The sequence below is a fragment of the Helianthus annuus genome, chromosome 9, assembly GCF_002127325.2.
Source record: "Helianthus annuus cultivar XRQ/B chromosome 9, HanXRQr2.0-SUNRISE, whole genome shotgun sequence".
Classification (NCBI taxonomy): Eukaryota; Viridiplantae; Streptophyta; class Magnoliopsida; order Asterales; family Asteraceae; genus Helianthus; species Helianthus annuus.
Genome location: NC_035441.2, coordinates 132,462,643 through 132,474,069, shown reverse-complemented (window position 1 = coordinate 132,474,069; position 11,427 = coordinate 132,462,643). Strand labels below are relative to the sequence as shown.

The 11,427-nt window shown below is 33.4% G+C and overlaps 1 long non-coding RNA gene across 6 annotated transcripts; it reads right to left on the bottom strand.

The window, feature by feature from the left end:
• Nucleotides 1-1,095: 1,095 nt before the first annotated feature.
• LOC110939700 lies at nt 1,096-4,459 on the bottom strand. 6 transcript variants are annotated; one of them, XR_004867274.1, is made up of 7 exons: nt 4,135-4,455; nt 4,041-4,050; nt 3,534-3,833; nt 3,272-3,361; nt 2,973-3,135; nt 1,777-2,064; nt 1,096-1,504 (listed from the first exon to the last, which is right to left on the bottom strand). It is a non-coding gene; the product is annotated as an uncharacterized LOC110939700 (long non-coding RNA). The 6 variants fall into 6 exon arrangements; XR_002592402.2 differs by lacking the exon at nt 1,096-1,504 and having other exon boundaries at nt 1,676-2,064; nt 3,242-3,361; nt 4,007-4,050; nt 4,135-4,459; XR_002592404.2 differs by lacking the exon at nt 1,096-1,504 and having other exon boundaries at nt 1,676-2,064; nt 3,242-3,361; nt 4,135-4,458.
• Nucleotides 4,460-11,427: the final 6,968 nt, after the last annotated feature.

Here is an 11,427-nt window from a genome sequence, read left to right as displayed (position 1 = left end):
AAACGACCAACATGTTAAATCAATATTATACATATTAAACGAAAGTTGTGATGAACAGTGCTGAAAATTTGATTTTAATTAAATTATAATATAACTATAAATAGTCAATGACTTCTAACTTAATTGGTAGGAGTATATGGGTTTTTTTTAAGACTCAAAGTTTAATTTTCACTTTGTGTAAAAAAAAGTGAGATATTGGTGGGCAGTGATAGGAGACCCTGAGAAAACTGGGTTCGCACCTTGAGCCAAACGGGTTTTACCGGTAATTCACCATCGTGCCTACGGGCGTGTGGGTTACCCTTCAAATTTGAGTTTAATTAAATTATAAATAACTAATGAACTCTAGCTCAAGTGGTAGGAGTATTTGGGTTCTTCTTTGAAAACTCAAGTTCAATTCCCACTTGGTGCAAAAAAGAGTGAGGCATTGGTGGGTAGTGATAGGAGACCCAGGGAAACATGGGTTCGATCTTTGAGCCAAACGGGTTTTACCGGTAATTCACCATCGTGCCTACGGCGAGTGGATTACCGGGTTTTCCCCGGAATTGGTGGTGGACGACTCGGGTTACTCTCGGAGTACTCCGTTTGTCCGGTGGGTACCTCGAGAGTGCTCAGGATTTGATTTGTTGGCTGTTAAAAAAAATTAAATTATGAATAAGTCTTTATGAAACCATTATATTGTAAATAAATCTTTATGAAATCTTTATAGGGTTGGACTGCTTTGGTCAAACACTATTTATTTAAAAAATTGAGCCTTTCAAACATAAAAAGATATTTGAGATTTACCATCAATACAATATTTATGAGATAATTAACCTAAAATGGTTTCTAAATATTTAGTTCTTCTATTTAAAATAAAAACAAACTCATATTTTTTGGTTTCCGGTTTTGATAATATTTATATAATTTCTTTTGCGAAAAGAAATCTGTTATCTACACCGATACTATAATTAACCAATACCATCCAAACAACTGTTTTTATGATTTCAGTTGATGTAAAACAGGTGTATATTGTTATACCGAGTGCATGTATCATATGGGTATTGTATCGAGCCGAACCGATATCAGTCGAATACCAATGGTAACATAACGCCGCAACGCGGCGGGCATATCCCCTAGTTTAGCTTAAAAAGAAGTGGGTCAATAGTGTGCATCTTTAGTGCATAAAACCTCTAAAATCATTTTATACAAAAACTAAATTATTATAGATAACATAAATTTTGTAACCATATTTGACATGCCGACCCAGCCCCATTCAACGCGTCCCAAAGAGCTACCGCTATTTACCTGTTACCTGAGCCTCCTCACCAATCCATTTTGCCACTTGAAAAACTTATCATGAACATTAATGGTTGGCATACCTTGTTAGAGGTATAGGCACTGTCTAGCATAATAATCAGCCGACACTAAGCAGCATTTATAGTTTCGGTCAACTACCCTGTTTCATCTTATCACTTACATCATCCAGATTCCTTGGGCTCTCCAAGCTTTGTGACTCGACACCATTCTAAATATAAGATGAATGAAGATTGAGGTTCAGCTTCCTATTTTAAAACCAGGTCAACACTCAACATACATGATATAGATACCTACTATGGTAAGTCCTCACTGCTTAATGCACATCCAAAAAACTTATCAATTATTATACATCTACTCCAAAAAAAAAAAAATAGAACTATTACGCTAAAATCCTTTAAAAATTAGGAAAAAATCCAAAGCATTTCTAAATAAAAGACGCTGACAAATGCAGAAAAGAACATGAAAGAAAAAGAAATTTACATTTCTGAGACATTTGCGAATAAATAGGACTCGGTTATGCTAATATGATTACTTCTGCCATCAGTAAAAGTGTTGAAAAGTTGATGACGTGTCAGCATGGCGAGAAGAATAATTCCCCTGCCACCTAAAGTAGAAAAGTGACGCAAGTCTTCAATTTTTGGGGCTTTAGGGGCATGGCTTGCAGAACCTTGGTTGTAACGTCTACCTCCTTTATGGCCTCCACTCCCGCCAAGGGGTGTAGTTTCTTTCACCAGCAGCAGGTTTCAAAAACTCGTTAATGCTGAGTGACTGCAAATACCAAAACAGACTCTTAACAAACGGACTAAAGGTTATGCTTTTGACCCATTTACACTTATCTATGGGTCTATATGTCAGTAACATGTCAAACAGATAAAACAATATATAAATAAACTAACAAAGGGTGAAACAAGTAAAATTATCATAAAGTTTATTTTGCTAGCATAACACCGGCCCATATTGATTTGATTTAGAGAAAAAAATGTTATTATCATAATTAATATATAGTTTGTGCTTTTGGTCAACTCGGCTTGAAAAGTTTTCAACCATACATGATAATAATTGTTTTGACAAATTACCCATAAGACATGCCACATAAGAATTAGGATGCCAATAAGGTTATGTTATGCCTATTTTCTTTTGGTTAAATACTAAAAATGAGGCGCCTCTTGGTGAAACAGATGTTGATGGAACAACTATGAACCACCATAATAAGATCTGTTACTTAGTGATTCACATATCAATAACCATATGAAAGAGAACAAGCACGTATAGAAGTAGAAATACTACTTTACAACTTTCAAGTATAAAGTCCATCTGTGTGTGCAAGGCTCCTATGAACCTATCGCCTCGGCGCGCTTCGCACTTGTTATCGAGTTTTCACTACGGTGAGAGAATTTTCTCGAACAAGTCCAATCCAGATCTACAAGACTAAATCTCATGACATATTCAGACTGTTCAAGTTTTTATAACCTCCTAGATTGTTCAACTAAATAAAGATGGATAGATACTTTTCATATATTTCAATAATCATATACTCTTGACATGTTTCTTTTTGGCTTGTATTTTAGTTTTATGATTTGACCTGTTTGAGACAAAGAAAAATCCAGTTCGACCTTTTACAAGTAAACAAATTAAAACTGCCTATTTTTAAGTTGATAAAAGAAACCACAACATACCAAACTTTGTCAATCGTCTGACCCCACCCATGAATTCTTTTGCAAAATTTCCTATGAAGTTGGAACAAAGCATACCCGGGAAAAAAACGCCAAGAATTGGACACTACCGTTCTTCCAGTTAACAACTTGTTTGATCATCCGTTGAAACCGCCTTCCCCTCCACCTGTCCCAAATTCGTTAAATTCCAAAACTTTTCACAAATGCATGATCAGTGCAATCAAAGATTCATCTAATTTTGAAAAATCTAATCTTTAAACAGATCTTAGTACCTATAATTAAAACAGAACATAACAACTCACATCGCTACCATCTATGATATGCTTATCTTTCACAACTCTTTCAGCAACCACCGGGTCAGCGAAAACCACAAATCCGAACCCACAAGCAACCTGGATGACAATAGAAACATGCATGAACCTAGTGAAATTAATTAAAAAAAAACCTCAATAACCAATTTTACTTTGAATCACAAAAAAAGGTCCCAGTATAGAAACATAATCAAAACATAATCTTCAACCACCAAAATTCCAACAATAAAATCAGTAAAAAACAAAATATTACCTACAGAGACACCAATATCAGTATCAGCAACCTGATTTTTCCTAAGCTTCCTCTCGAGATGCGCCGCTATCCATATCGTCCCTAACGGACCCTTTTTTGCTAATATAAACTGCGAATAAAACATCTTCCTTCGCAATTTTATACACACCTCTCACAAACCCTAGAATCCTCAACAGCTACACTAACTTATAAAAATCCCCAATTTCCGTGCAAAATTGTTACTTTCGCTTCAATCAAGACCTAATTCTGGATTCTGGTAACCCATTTTTACATCCATAAAGAGAATGCTAGTAGATCAAGCTGTGTTTACAAACCAAAAAAAAAAAAATTCACCATACAAAAAAAAAAAAAAGAGAGAAAGACAAATCTTTTCATGTCAATAAAAAATCATTTTCTTGTCGATTTGATCCAAAATCAATAACTATTTCTCTTTGATCAATGAAGCAAGTGGCCAATTATGAAAAAACACACACACGTATTCTCAAAGAAGACAGGCATGAAGATTACATGTATCAACCTGAAAAAGCAACAGTGAACACAAAGAAAGTTGAAGATGGAAGTCACCGATACATAAATACGTATATATAACGGAATAACTCACCGGAACCATCCGACGGCGGCTAGGGCTTCTGCCATCTCCCTTCTCCCCGATTCACCCACAGGACCTGTCTTTAATGTGTGTTCGAATGGCAATCATCACCTGAGTCTTGGTTGCGTTCCACCAAAAACTGAGCGCCACTACATGAACTTCCAAACCGATATCATAGACAGAGGGGAGGCGTACATCAAGAAGAAAGAATATAGAGAGGGCTGAGAGAAGACCGATAGTTGAGCGATTGAGTTGTAGAATTGAATAGCGAGGTAATTAAAGGAGGGGGTTGTGTCGATTAGGGTCTTGAGGTCAGGGAAGGGTTTTTAGTGTGTGAGAATGACTCTTTTATCCTTCGAGTGTCTTAAAAGTTTAGTGAAAATACAAGTTCAACCCCTCTAAAAAGGCTTCATTTTCTTGTACATATTGTTGTAATGTTTGTACGCATGTAAAATTACGTTTATGTACATCACTTCTCCTTTTTATAATAGTATAGATAATCCTACATCAGCAATCACCCTTCAAATAATAATAATAATAATCCTTCATCCGTCTTCTGTCCTATCTCTTTTGCCGATTAATGTCAAAAGAATATTAATATAATTCTTAAAATATCCTCCAATCCTAATCGTATCCCCTAATAGAATATTATGGCAAACCCCCCTTTTTTTTTTTCAATAGCCGCCTTTAACAATCTTCCTATACTAATAAACAAAAATCTTTTTGTACACGTGGTGTCTCCCCCCTTTTAATAATAGTATTACATATTAATTTTTATACATAAAATATAATATAATATTAATTAATACAGTTAGAGATAAACGTATAAATTCAAATTTAATTAATAATTATCTATAACAAATATAAATGTATTAAGTATAATATTATTTAATATAGTTAGAGATCAAACATATAATTTCAAAATTAATTAATAGTAAATTACTTTTTGAGTCCCTATGTTTTAGTGGTTTTAACCACTTGAATCCAAAATTAATTAATAGTAAATTACTTTTTGAGTCCCTATGTTTTAGTGGTTTTAACCACTTGAATCCAAAATCAAAAAGTTTAACGTCTAGAGTCTCTAACCGCTCATTCACACCCCCTGTAAAAAAAATCAAAAAACCTTTTGTAAGGCCAAGTTCTCTAAGTTCTCACAACTTGTCGAAATTTTTATTTTACCCTAACCATATATATTTGTTAAGATAAAATATATTATTTGGATATAAACAATAATTACTAATAAAGTATCAAATCACATGTACAAGTACTTATAGTATATAACTTAGAAGACTAAAATTACAAGCGGATTATCTAAATAAAGTACCAAATTATCTTTAAAGTGAACACTAAATGGTTTTTAAAAAACATATTTTTTTTTGCTATTAAGTATATAACATTATATTTACTTAAGCCGTGTAATACACGTGTTCAATATTTTCTTCCAATTTTAAATTTATGTTACTATCAATATGTTTTCATCTTAAAAATGGTCCAACTTCATAATAACATTGAGTTTTAAATATTAAACTTAATTTAAATCATATTACGCAACTAAAGACATTATCATCATACTAAATAAAGACATTATATAATATTATAAAAATTTTAATTTGAATATTTAAATGTCAATTACTAATTAAAAAAGTTGTTGTAGACGCTAAAATTTATAGTTTAAAAAACTTTAGTCCTACTTTTTTAAACGTATACTTAATTTTTAGTATGATTTTTTTAATATGTAACATTTTCTATATAATGATGATATTCGTATCTTGTCTCATGATCCATATATCTAAAAAATAGTATTTATATCAAAGTATTTATTATATCATTAATATACATAGTAGAATTTAATTACAATTCATTTACCATAACCTCATAACTTATAATTATTTTTAAAAATACTTACAATTTTATGATCATTATTTTTTATTTTTTAGTGTTACTTCTTTTTAAGACATGATAAAATGGATTGTAGTATCTCAAAAGAGAAGTGAAAACTTAAAAAATTATTTTGAATAGCGAAAATATAATTGTTCTTTTGTTTTACTATTTTATCTAAATAAGTCATTCATTAATAAGGATTATATACATGTTTATAATTTACATTTTTTCGTCATTTAACCCGTGTAATACACGGGGTTGTAAGCTAGTAATAATAATATGGCAGCTTCTTTCGTCTAATGTATATCTTATCAGTCAAATTTTATGCTCCTGTTGAAACACCATGGCCGGCCCTTAGGGTAATGTTGTAGCGCCCCAACGGCCAACACCAATAAATTAGATGAATTCAAATTATAAAACTATATACTGATGTGGCCTAGCCCTTTCTCTCGATCTAAATATATATATTTTTTTGGCAACCCTCTAACTTAAAAATAGAGATAGTGGCCTTGGCTCCCTCACTAAAAATAGCGGCAATTTTACTTCGGTCACTAGCGGTCTAATCTACTCAATTGACTGGTTATTTACTTATTACTCGTTTTTGCTCCATTTGCACCAGGACCTGCCAAAAACACAAAATAATATAATGTAATACTAAAAACTAAATAAAAACAAATAAAAACTATACAATAATTATACACTTTACACGTGATAAATATGTATATTTTACCATACATCAGCTGCCACTTGAAATGTCTCGCTAAGTGTCATGCCTTCCGCAAGGATGTCATGTCATGTAGTATAATTTGCAATTCTTCGCCTTGATTCATAACAGTTTTAGAATCAACCATTTTGTATTCCAAGAAATGGGCTACCACAATTTTTTTTTTTGTGCCAGCATCATTCGTTTTGTACTTTTTGTCCAAGTCATCCCATAAATCTTTGGAAGTCTAGACATTGTAGTACACATTATACAATGCATCCGACAGACTGTTTAACACATAGCCTCGACATATGAAATCCGAATGCTTCCAAGCATCTACCTTGTATCTTTGGACGATCTCAATATAAGATATCTTACCATCATTGCATGCACTTGCGTTAACATGTCGTAGTGAGTGATCATATCATATTATGTTTATAAAATCAAAGATTGAAAACGAATAAAAATAACAAGAAAAATATATACATACATACTTACAAAATGAATGGAGCATGTATCCACAAACTAAAGAATGCCTCTTTGTATCAAGAAAAACTTATTATCGAGTTCATATAGGCCGGCCCTGGAGGTGGGCGGGGAGGACCACTGGCCAGGGCCCGATATTTCGAGGGGCACATTTTTTATGAAAAAAACCCGATATGTATATGTAAAATATTTTTTAAATAGGGTACACCCATAAAAACACCAACATAGGCCCTCTTACAAAACTATTCTTATGGTTTAGATTAGTTATTAACCTCTTTGGTATTAGGTTTAGACCTTTAGTGAGCCCAATACCCAATTTCGTTAAGGCCTAAGGGCACATTTTTTCGAGCTCGAACAGGGTACACGAATTCTCAGGGTCAGCCCTACATATAGGGAATTCAAAAATTTGGTGGGTTGAGGAAACAAAATTGAATGTGAATCACATGCAAGCGGTGAAGAGTGCGTTAGTGATTTAGGAAGAAAGTGCCTTAATTTAGAATATATTTTTCTTTGTCCTAATTTTTGTATGAATATGTTATATGACTATGCTATATTAGAAACTAAATAATATAAAATATAACGTGACTAAGCAAATAATTATTACAAATATTCATGCTTCTATAAAAATAAGAAAGTCCAAAATGATTCAATTTTCAGGCTTTCGAACCACATCTTGTTATTAGGAGCACTGATTTCGATTTTGAGTCTTGTTATGCTCATTTAGGTTGTGTATTATGGGTGTAGGAGAACTTATGGGGTGATGATGTGGTATTGGGGGATGAAGAGGAACATCATAGCGCCCCCTCATCATGCAAGTTTGTATGGTGAGATCGTCACCATCCCACATTCTAGTGTAGTGACGGAGTTTGATCAAAAGTTTTGAGGGGGTGGAAAGTCATGGGACCCAATTTATATATTATATAAATATTTAGGCAAAATAATTGGAGGGACAATCCTATATAATTTTAAATTTTTCGAACGAAAAATAGGAAATTTTATACTTCTAATCGAAACATTCGGAGGGGGGGGGGGCACCCCCCACTTTACACTAAGCTCCGCCGTTAACAACCCTCGAAAATCACCCCTAAATGTTCCTAAATACACCCCGTATGCGATAAACGAACCCGTATAACCTTTATATTAATAAAAATCAAGAAAAACAAATAATCTGGGTCGCTCGCGGGCCGCCACCTAGTTAGCCAAATGTTTCGCAGGGCGCGACAGCCTGTGACTTGCTGATCACCTGTGCTGCCACGTGTCGGACACGCGTCGAGACTAGAGTGCTGACTCACCAACCCTATGACCGCCTTTAGATCCCTCGCGGGCCGCGAAACAGAGGAAGGAATGAGTCGAGGGGCGCGACTCGCCCTCCGAACAGCCTATATAAGGAGGCTCCTGCCTCATTTCAACTTGTTCAGATTTCTCAATTCTCTCTCAAACATTCTGCCTAATACCCCCTAAGAAGCGAAGCTCTGCCTCGTTGTAAGTATTATAACCCTGCTATTACCCTACACGATCGATCTAGGGCTCCGTAACGCATGTCAAGGCTCTGTCTGACTCAGTCGTTGGAGTTTCTGTCTCGTGTTACACCCGATTGATCTAGGACTCCGTAATGCATGTTAAGGCTCTGCCTGATTCAGTCATTGGAGTTCTGTCTCGAGTTGTAAGGTTATTGTGATTTGGGTTATTTTACTAACACGTGTGCATTATATCTTTCATAGAAACCCGAAGAAACTATAATATTACCAGGAAGCCTGTAGAAATACCTAAGGCTACAAATGTGAGTACATTCTCTTTTATAAACTCTTTCTGTAAGTACATTTTTGTGAGTCAAAATGTTTTACCAAAACCTCAAATGTTTTCAAAACAATTACAGTGATTAAGTCTTTGTAAGTCTTCAATTGCTGCCAGTATTATGGGGTATGTATACAGTACTTGATAACCTTCACAATTGGACACGGGTATCTAATGTGTGATATGATCATAGTCACAGATCCGTCGAGTGACACGTACTGACAGAGTAATTGTGTAGATATAAACATTGTAATAGCCCTTAATACTGTAATGTGTAACCACTGATACTTTACAAAATGGAATGTACTTGCCAGTATTTCTTGCTGATAAAATGTTTTTAAAACATGTTTCAGTTAACTTAGTGTGAAGCCAATAAAAGCCAGCTGAAGAGCACCGAAGGCTTAGAAAAGTGGCTATAAAAGTTACCTAAATAAAAAGGAGACCATGTTTTCAATAATTGGGGTTTATCCCTATAAATGTATTATCAGCAAAACTTGGGTTTTATCCCATTTATCTATTTTAAACGTTTTGGTGTTTAACTCTGATAAAAATATTTCCTAACTACGGTCCTGATGAAAATTTCCGTTGCCAAATTAATAAACACCGATAACATCTGACTGGTTCGCGGCTCCCGCTCCCAGGGTGGGGTCGGGGGCTGTGATATGAGTGATGGGTATAACATAGAATGAGTGATAGAGGAAATGGTGATTTGGCATTGAAGTGACAGTAAGCGATGAAAAGACAGGAATATATAATAATAAAAAATTACATATTATATATAATAAAACTACACTCAAATAATATTAAATTTAATATATAAAATAACAAAATAAAAAACTTGGATATTTGAACTTCTCAAAAAGTTAATTTTTATCTGTATACATACAATGGCTTTATTCCTAGTCAAAACCTTCGGTTAGCGGTATCGTTAGAGAAGTAAAAGCGTTGAGGCGAGTTGGAGTCGTTTCGATTTCTTGTAATTTTTGATTTTTTCTCTTTGTTTCGTTTTGTGATTTGTTCCCTTGAGCTTCTTACTTGTGGGTTTGATTTAATGAATTGTTGCCTTTAAAAAAGAAAAAAAGTTGCTTTAACTTGTTTTCTTTATCATAATGGATAAAAATTTGGTTTACACAAAGAACTTGCATGCAAAATTAATTATTTTGATCATGTATGTATGTGGCGTCAAAGGTCTATAATAGTTTTGTTAACATATTAGTGGTAATTTTGAGACCACAAAGGGGGCGTCCCGGTCGTAGTAAAGTGCCGACAAAAATTTGATAATTTTGAAAATTTGTTATAGAATATAAATATCTTAGTTTAAATTAATATACTCTCTTTTTATTGTTGATGTCTAGTAAGTATTATATATTTATGTTGGAGTATTATATACTTCTAGCTTCTAAGTGCGTGTGTCTATATATATGTATACACACATCTAATTAGATAGAAGCAAAAGAACAATGATAATAAAAATGATAAAAAGACAAAAAGGATAAATAAAAAAAGAATTACCAACTTAAAAAACTGATCTTTAAAGAATACATGATTGATAATGGGACGGTTTGTCAAGAAAAAGTTGGTGTATATATATTTGTATCGCTCCATGATCAAATTATGTGTGCAAGTTTTTTAATTGTTAAGACCAGTGGCGGCTTTGATGGTGTGCGGGAAAAACCTTCGTACAAGTCTCGTGATTTCAAGGGGCACGCGATTTTAAAAAAAATCCGATATATATGTTATTTTTTTTTAAACAGTAAACACATACCAATTCAATATAGGCTCATTTAAAAATCATTTTTATTGTTTAGAATTTAGCCCACTTGGTATTAGGTTTATTGAGCCCAATACTAATTTGATTTTTATTAAATAATAATAAAACATTATGGAATGACACATTTTTTCAAGCTCGAAAAGAGTACGTGAATTTTAAGAGACGTCTCTGGTTAAGACTAAAGTGCGAGAATTCTTTTGTGTTCAGAATTCATTTGCTTTCCGTATTCCAAACGGTATTCAAAGAATTTGTCAAGTATTCTGGACGGACACGGTATTAAATTAAAAGAATTTGTCAAATTGTCAAATTACTCCACTTGGTCAGAGAATACTAGATGTGAATGGTGTGTTGATATTAATAAATTTTAAAATGACTAACATATTTTTTTTTTTTATATATTAGACATTAACCTTCTATGCACAAGAAATTCTGTATTGTAATCCATATATCTAAATTATAAATAGTTTGGCGGGTTTGCAAAAAGGTTGACAAGTTAAACAAATAAAATACTTTTTTTTTGTTCTAATTTTAAGTAGGCCGGCTAACATGCCAACATTATTTAGTATGGAACAACCTAATATGTGACTACTTTTCTCTATGTGACTAAAATTGTCACCGATTGATATACAATTAGGGTGGCTATTACTGGCTATATATCATGACTATTTTT